Consider the following 9,014-nt stretch of genomic DNA (forward strand, 5'->3'; position numbering starts at 1 on the left):
AATTATCATAATAGTAATCCTTAATTATTTCCACTTGTGCCACCATATCAGTGTTCTGTTACTTTCCAGAGATGTCCTTCAGGGGTCTTCTGTCCTCCTCCACCTGCTTCTGTAGGCTGGCTGAACCATCAGCCTGACCCTGAGCCCTCCTGCCTTGGAGCCCATGTCTTCCTCTGAGGTTTACTCCCTTATGTAGTGGAACATGTCCTACAGTAGCTTCCTGGGAGAGAGTGCATGGGAAGAAAATCCTCTGAAGTCTTAATATGTCTGAAGATATCCTTATTCTGTTATACCTGGTTGGAATACTGAGTTTAAGCTAAAGATTATTTTCCCTTAAAATTTTTTATAGTCCTTGTCCTCATATTTTTCTTATATCAGGTTTGCTGTTGAAAAGTTCAGTATTCTGATTCTTGTTCCTTTGCATCTGACGACTACTACTTTTTCTCCTCTTCCTCTCTCTCTGTCTCTCTTCCTCTCTCTCTCTTTCTCTCTGTCTTCCTCTCTCTCAAGAATATCCTCTGCCGTATCTGGCAAGTCCTAGTGTGCGAGCCTCTCGAGAGCTCTCTGAAGGCAAATTAATTTTCTTCTCCCCTTTTTCTCCTCTGCACACATAGGGCATGGCTCCCTTTTCCGTGTACAAACATTTTCTATTCCCTTGTCCCTTATTAACTGAAAAATCTAGTCCATTAATTTCCTCTCTTTTTCTCTTTGTCCCTGTGGATTTAACCTCTTAAGTTTACTTGGTATCATTAGTAGGATCTTGGGAAGGTGAGGAGAAACACATGTGTTTCATCGTTGACTGGAAGTCCATAAAGACTTTTTGAAGTCCCTATGTTCATATTTTTTTCACAAAAGATTGTTTATTTCAGCAGTAAAGAGGATAGTATGTTTAAGAAATCTCAAAATGAATAATTGAGCCATGATTCTGGGATGTTCTTTAGAGCATCATATTTCCAATGATTATGTAGAGCAAACTCATGATGTTTAATTTCTTAGACCTTTCTCTTGATTCGAGTAAAACCCCTTTTGCTGGTTCTTAGAATGGAAGAGCAAGCTCTGTGATCTGGTCATTCTGGGTCTCTGAAAACGCTTTTTAAAACATTGACAATCATCCTAAACATAAAATAGCTAGAGCCAATACTTTAAAAGCTATCTTTTTATTTATTTATTTATTTATTTTAAATATTGGCACCTGAGCTAACAACTGTTGCCAACCTTCTTTTTTTTTTTTTTTTTTGCTTTATCTCCTCAGGCCCCCTCGTACACAGTTGTACATCTTAGTTGCAGGTCCTTCTAGTTGTGGGATGTGGGACGCCACTTCAACATGGCCTGACGAGTGGTGCCATGTCCACGCCAAGGATCCGAACCCTGGGCCACCGCAGTGAAGCACGTGAACTTAACCACTCAGCCACGGAGCCGACCCAAAAGCTATCTTTTTAAAGAAAGATAAATGCTAAAGATAAATTAATTGGCCCAACTCTTTAGTCAAAGCCATTTGGTAAATGGCAAAAACTTTGGGATGATTGGGCAATGCAAACTCTGAACTTTGTCAAACACACATTTGTTTCTGACATTATCCTGTGCCCAATGATGTGAGCATCCCCTCTTCCCAGAACACACTTGCATGTCCTCCTCTCCCTGCCCCCTTTTGCCTGGTTAACTCTGTGTCCTACAGCTGAGATTTTAGATTCACCCTTCTAAATCCAAGTTACATGGCCGCATGAGTTCCCCAAACACCCTATACTTTCCCTATCATAGTATTTATGTCCTATTATCATTACTTGTTTGATGTTTTCCCCTGCAAATATGTGAGCACAAGAGCTGAGATCAAACCTGTTGTATTTTAATCAAATGTGTGCGTGGCACATAGTGGGTGCTTAGTATTAGAATAAATTAATGAATAAATGAGCGAATTCGAATGCATAAGCATGGTTCTTGCCAAGGAAATTACGATCTAGAGAAGGGGCTATGACAGGTAAAGACCGCTTCTGTACAATATTAAGGGTCGTAAGAAAGAGTTGTGAGGAGGTAGGAGGAGTGTGCTGGGAATCTGGGAGAGGAAAGCTCCTGGGTGAGACCCAGGAAATACTGTGGACACTTTGAAGGATGAGTAGGAAGAAGCAAGGCTCCTGACTTGGTGAAATTGAGGCAGGAGAACTTTTGGTCTTTGGAAAGCTGTGGATTAAGGCAGAGGCCCTCAAAGTATTGTCTTTGGGAAATGCGTAATATTTGCAATATGATTGTGGCTCTGCTTTTACTTTTGGCATGGATTAATAACTTAATGATTTCTAAGTTTCGTAAATGGCATCTTCTCATCAAGTCTGCATAGTTCTATCCGTTGGTGAGGTGTCTGTTTCCCTTCTCCACCCCGCCTCCCCTCCCCTGCCTTTGTGAAATCCGGAATAGCAGCTACATGGTTGGGGAAAGCACAGAGAGCAGAGCTTCTCAGCCTTCAGTGTGCGTACAAATCACCTGGAAAACCCGTATTTCAGTTCAGTAAGTCTGGGGTGGGGTCCAAGGATTTCCATCTCTAACTAGCTCTCAAATGACGCTAAAGCTGCTGTCCCCAGACCACGCTATAAGTATCAGGGCCTGGAGTGGGAGCTCTAGCTGTGGACTAAAGAGACAATTACAGGCAGAGCCATAGCAACTTGGAGAAGGTTCCCTGGTTCAGTGACTCCAGCTATCCCTCCTCCAATGTTCCTTTATTCTTAATCATTTACAGGTGTTTGTGTTTTTGTTTGATTGCTTTTCTCCTCTTATAATCCAGTCTATGAACATTCTAGTCAAGTTGTCAATTCTGCTCAGGAACTGAAGATGGCACCACAATCTTAGTCATAAAGGACACTTCCAGTCCCAAATGCTGTTATGCAAGGGAAAGGCATTTTCCTGCCCCTCTTGAGTGTTACAGTTCTTATTCTCTGGCCTGATTTTTGCTCAGAGAAGACAAGTTACTTTGCAAATGGAGCATAGTTTTTGGGGGTTTTTTTGAAAATCAGGCTGGACAAAGATTATGGCCAGAACCTTTTTCTTAAAGGTTTTTTAGAATCCTATTTTAAAAGGTTATTTTATATGTTCAAGATGAATTGCAATTTCTGTTTCAAAATACCTGGATTTTTTTCCCCAGTATTTTCATTTCCTTCAGAGAAAGAGTGTTATTTTTGACTGATGCTCTATCTAATAACCCATAATAATGGAATTTAGGTGAAAAAGGGTTGAAGAGTTTTAGACCAATTAGCTCACTTGACAAAAGAGAAAACAGGCTTCCCAGTTTTGCTTAAGTTCTCTTGAAAGAGTTTCTGTTCCTTGCAACAGGAAAAATCCTAACAGACCCGTATGTAAGGAACCCTCGCCCAGGGAGTGTGCAGCCTCCAGGCGGAGGATCCTGTCTATGCTTTATGTCTTCTTAATTTGATTTTGGCTTCACCGCAGGCTGCATTCTGACCTCTCCAAGGGCTAGGAATGCCCCATTTGGGTCAATAGCTACTCCCAGCCTCTCACTGCAGTAAATAATAGATGAAGCCAGTGGTTCTCAAACATTGTTGGGCATTAGAGTCACTTGAAGGGCTTCTTGTTAAAGCACAGATTGCTAATTCAGTAAGTCTGAGGTCAGGGTTATGAATTTGCTTTTCTAACAACCTCTCAAGTGATGCTAATGCTGCTGGTCTGGGACCACACTTTGAGAACTATTGGATTAAGGTAACTTTGGAACAAGGCCATGGTTTAGAAGTAGCCAGGAAAATGAGCAAAATTTCTTCAGGGAATCAGATATGCACACAAGATTTAATCTTTGCCACCATGCAGACAGCTTCCCTTTAAAAGGAAGTAGCATAGCATAGCTGTTCACGGAGGGAGAAAAAGAGGATATTAAAAATGTGGACAAGTGGGAAGCTAGGTATGGAGCAAAGCAGAAGCAGGATGAGCAGGGAACGTCAGAAGGGCTCGGGTCTGTCCTGCAGAGTGGCTGACCCAAATGTGCTTGCATTTAGGAAAGAGGGGTTCCTCTTCCGCCTTCCCACCAAACCCCTCACAGCTGCTGATGAGGGAAAGTCCGTCCACTACTCTCTCATTCTTTCTAAAAGTATGACTCCTGGTAAGATATTATTACGCTTCATTTACACTTGAATGTGAGTGATTTTTGAGTCGTTTCTTTAGTTGAAATGGTGGAGTGGTGTCCTTTGAAATATCAGTCTATGCTTTTTTCCCTGGTATGTCCTCTGACCCTTGACCCCTCTCCCCATTCAATCAGTCCGCAGTTCTGTGATCATTGCCTCGAGAAGAGATACGGCAGCTGAAAGCAGAGAAAAGTGGTCTCCTCTGGTTGAGGACAGTTTGAACAGACAGGACTAGGGCACAGTCAACGGATCTAAAAGAGAACATGGCAACAAGTAAGAGCAGGGCTTCCCCACTCCAGCCCACTGCCCTCCGACTAGAAAAGGATTTCCCACGGTGGAGGGAGAGGCTAGTCAGAGGGGAAGTGGAGGGACCTGGGGGGCAGGAACAGTGGTTGGTGGCGGTGGTGAGTTGGACACAACTCCTGGGAAAAAGCACATATTTTCAGGGGAATCACCAAATTGCTTGGGTTGGTTTCTGCCAGCTAGTGGAAAGGAAGCCTAAATTAAATCAAGTCCCTAGAAAATGAAGAAAGTTACAATTACTGTGTACATGGGCTATGTACTGCTATTTCTACCACTCTAGGGGCCTTGGTGGGGGGAGGGCAAGAAGACGCATGGCTCAGGGGTAGGGAGTGGGGGCTAAATGGTGAGGGACTGGGCAGGGCAGGGCTGAGCAAGGGGTCCAGTGTATGAACTGGCCTGTGCACAGCAGCCTTCTGGTCCCCATGCTCCCAGGGCGGTCACCAAGGGATCGAGTGCTCAGCTCTGAAAGCTGGGGAGACTGTGGAAGGAAGGACCAGTGTCAGCTCACACCCATCTCTTCCTTGAAGGCTTGGTGGCTCCCCAGAGAAGAATGTCGTCAGTCCCTCTTTGGACTCCCGGAGAGAGACCTGGCGGAAAAGCCTGTGGAGAATTGTTTCCTCTGCATCTGGTGCCGGGCCTGGGGTCTCTGTTTGTCAACAGGGTTAGAAGTCAGGAAGAAATGCTGGTCACAGAGCAGGGGAGAACAAGGACACGCTGGAATTTGTTGGCACCTCTGTGCCTGTCTCTCACCCCCTCTGACCGTGCCAACCTTCTCCTGGCTGCTGCTTCACTTCTGTCCAAATCTTCTGCACGTTTCTCTTTTGGTCACCTCTAATCTAGAATCACAGAGGGAAAACAAACGCTGGGAATACGTGGTTCCAGATTAGCCAAATTGACACACTACACAACCCCCCGCAGAACCGTCTTGAAGGGTTGAGAACAGTACCCATAAAAACATAATTTACCTTTTGAAAAGGATTACTCTGATTGCCATGAGGAAAATAGACTCTAGAGAACTAATTGTGGACAGAGAGAGACCAGCTAAAGACTATGGCAGTAATGTAGTCGGAGATGGGAGTGGCTTGAATTAGAGGGGTAACAGAGGAGGAGGTGACTTTTGGAATTGGGATATATATATATATATATATATACATTTTTTTTTTTACTTTTTGTTGAGATTACGATAGTTTGCAACCTTGTGAAATTTCAGTTGTACATTATTATTTCTCAGTCGTGTTGTAGGTGCACCATTTCACCCCTTGTGCCCACCCTCCACCCCCCTTTCCCCTGGTAACCACTAATCTGTTCTTTTTGTCCACCTGTTTAACTTCCACATATGAGTGGAGTCATACAGAGATTATCTTTCTCTATCTGGCTTATTTCACTTAACATAATACCCTCAAAGTCCATCCATGTTGTTGTGAATGGGACGATTTTATCCTTTTTTATGGCTGAGTAGTATTCCATTGTGTATATATACCATATCTTCTTTATTGGAATTGGGATGTATTTTAAAGGTAGCGCTGATAGGCTTTGCTGATGAATTGAATGTAGCATGGGAGAAGAAAAGAGAAGTCAGTGATGACATCAAGGGTTTCAGCCTGACCAAATGGTGGTGCCATTCCTTGAAATGGAAAAGATTGAGGGGGAAATGAGTTTTGGGGTTGGGGAAATTACATATTCTCTTTGACCGTATTAAGATTGACATGCCTGTTCGATATCCAGGTGGAGATGTGGAAGTAGCTGTATCTACAGTGCAACTCTGGGGTGCAGGAAAGAGGTTGGGGCTGAGATGCACATGTGGGAGTCAGCATCTGGATGATATGGGCATATAGCGAGATTGAGCTAATGACAGGGCCATGGGCTTAGATGTATTACCCAAAGAGGGTTTATTGATGGAGAGTAGTTTGGAGCCCTAAGGTAAAACCAACATTTAGAAGTCAGGAAGAATAGGATAGTGTCCAAGAAGAAGTAGAAAGTAAGGAGGACATCCAGATGAGGCTTCTGCGAGGTCAGAGGAAGATGATTTTTTTAAGATAGAAAATATTAGTATGTTTGTATTCTGATAGAAATGGAAGGGCTAGCCCCATGGCCAAGTGGTTAAGTTCACACACTCCACTGCGGTTCACTAGTTTGGATCCTGTGCATGGACCTACACACCACTCATCAAGCCATGCTGTGGCGGCGTCCCTCATAGAAGAACTAGAGTGACTTACAGCCACGATAGAAAACTATGTCCTGGGGCTTTGGGGAAGGAAAAAAAAAGAGAGAGAACTTGATAGTGCTGGAAAGAAGGGATAATGTCAGGGCAAAGTCACTTAATAGCTGAGAGGTCATGAAAATAGAGTGTTATTTTACATTATAAGCTTTTTATATTATAAGCTTATGTTATAGGCAGCTTTTGTCCTCTGTGTTTCTACTCTCTGGTCAATTAGGGTGCTTTTGACTGCAAGTCAAAAAAGTCAAGGAAACCCGAGTCAAACTTGCTTAAACAATTAATAGACTTATGTCCTGTGAAAAGTCCACGAGTGGGGCAAAGCTTGATCCAGCAGCTTGGCGATGTCGCCAAAGACTTAGTTTCTTTCCATCACCCTGCACCGATTCGTCCACTCTGCAATATGTCAGCTCCGATTAAGGCTGGCTCCCTTTGTGGTCTCAAGATGACTGCCAGCAGCTCTTGTGGCTACGTGTTTCTTCATTTTGTTCACTAAGAGAGTAGCCCAGTATTCCCAGAGAAAACCCTGAGATTCACCCTTTCTGGACTAGGTCAGGTCGCATGCCTGCCCCAAAACCAATTTCTGCAGCTGTGCTGAAGGAATGCGCTGATTGGCAAATCCAGATGAGCAGGGGCGACGGGAAAAGAGTAGTGTCCGCTGTAAGCATGTGGACAAAGTCACATTGTAACAGGACTAAACGTCCTCAGGCCACCACTGGACAAAGATAACACATGCTAAGTACACATGTCCTAGAACAGGTACAAATTGCATCTGGGAATGAGTTTACTTGCTATTTGATGGATAGAGATAATAATTGTTCCTTTGTTTCTTTAACAGACAGGTACTTAGATTATAGGCCATTGGCTAAGGTAAAATGTCATTGGATTTCACAAGTATTAGTTTCTTGTGAAACTTGGTCAATAATTTAAGATGGTAAAAATAATTTAAGATGGTAAAAATCTCTCTTCAAAGCACAAAAGTTTAGTTTACTAACAATTAGCTTTGTGGCTACATGAAGGGCCAGGATAAGTGAGGCAGTATAATGTGGCCCATTGCAGGGCAGCAGTTTCTGGATACAGCCAACAATTTATGGTCTGGTTTTCCGCTCCAGGGCTAATTACGGTGTGGATTTTCACAGCAGCTGTTTAGTGTCAGCTATAAAGAGAGGTGTGGAAACCTGAGGCATGGTTAAAATTTCAGTCCTGAAGCTTCCTGATCATTGCAGTGCAGCCTCATTCGAATCTGTAATGAATTCCTTCCCTGTGAACAGCCAGACACCTCATTACTACCCGAGACCTGCTTCTACTCTGCCAGTACTTTCTTTAGTGGGACCATTCAAATTCCTTAGATTATGAGGCCACAGAATTCCATAATGCTGTAATTATTCCTGGCAGAGAAAGAGCAGCCTGATGGAAACGCCCCGTCAGCTGGTCAGACGCCCTCTCTGGGGAGCTGTTCCAGCCCGCATGCAGCATACTGAGCCCTTTTCCCCTGACAGCCCCGTGAGAGCAGGAATGCAAGATAATGGCCAAAACAAGCTTCTTTCAGGACATGCCCCCACGCCAGCCTCTCTTTTGTTGACTCTGCTGCACCCGCCCCCCCTTCTCTGGCACGACAAAACGCCGCAACAGTGTACGATGCAGCCTCTCCAGGATCGACAGAGATTGATTATAGCAAGAAATCAACAAAACCAACCCAATAACCCAACCAGTGGTCTGTTTCCCTTCATGTCTCCAAAGTTTCTACCATTTTTTTCTTCTCTCAGGCTACCATTTTTACTGGGACATCAAAGTTTTGTCTTGTCCATTCTTTAGAATGTGATGTTATACCAGACAATTCTTGCTTAGGGCTTTATTGACAATGCTTAGAGTTCTTTGGAGCAAAGAGACAAAGTGGATTTAAAATTTATGAACAGCTGGACGGTGAACCAAGCCCTTGCTTCTTCTACCGCTCGCTCAGTGTCTGCTTGGTGGGGTCACTTCCAGATGGGTGTGCCATCAAGATGCTTTTTCTGGATTGCGCTGGCCCAGCCTTCCACCATGGGAAGCAAATGCAGTTGTGGCCCAACTAGGTGCCAGGAATCTCATTTTCATCTCTCGTTAGAAACCTCTTCCAATACAGCTGTGAGATCAAGACTGTTCTGCTATATTTTATTTGCATTTGAATGGAGGACTCACTGTTTCCACATTCTGGAGGGAGGTAATGAAGTCAACTCAACTCAGCCACAACTAAGAACCCACGGGCAGGGCCACCCTAAAGAGGCAGTGAACATGAGACAGACCCAGTGCAGCCCACAAAGAGCGCTCAATCTAGTTTGCTCTTAATTAACTCTAGAGACCCTGCTCATCTATCTTAGATTGTCCTTTTATCCGACTTTCTT

The sequence above is a fragment of the Equus asinus genome, chromosome 16, assembly GCF_041296235.1.
Source record: "Equus asinus isolate D_3611 breed Donkey chromosome 16, EquAss-T2T_v2, whole genome shotgun sequence".
NCBI classification, from domain to species: Eukaryota; Metazoa; Chordata; class Mammalia; order Perissodactyla; family Equidae; genus Equus; species Equus asinus.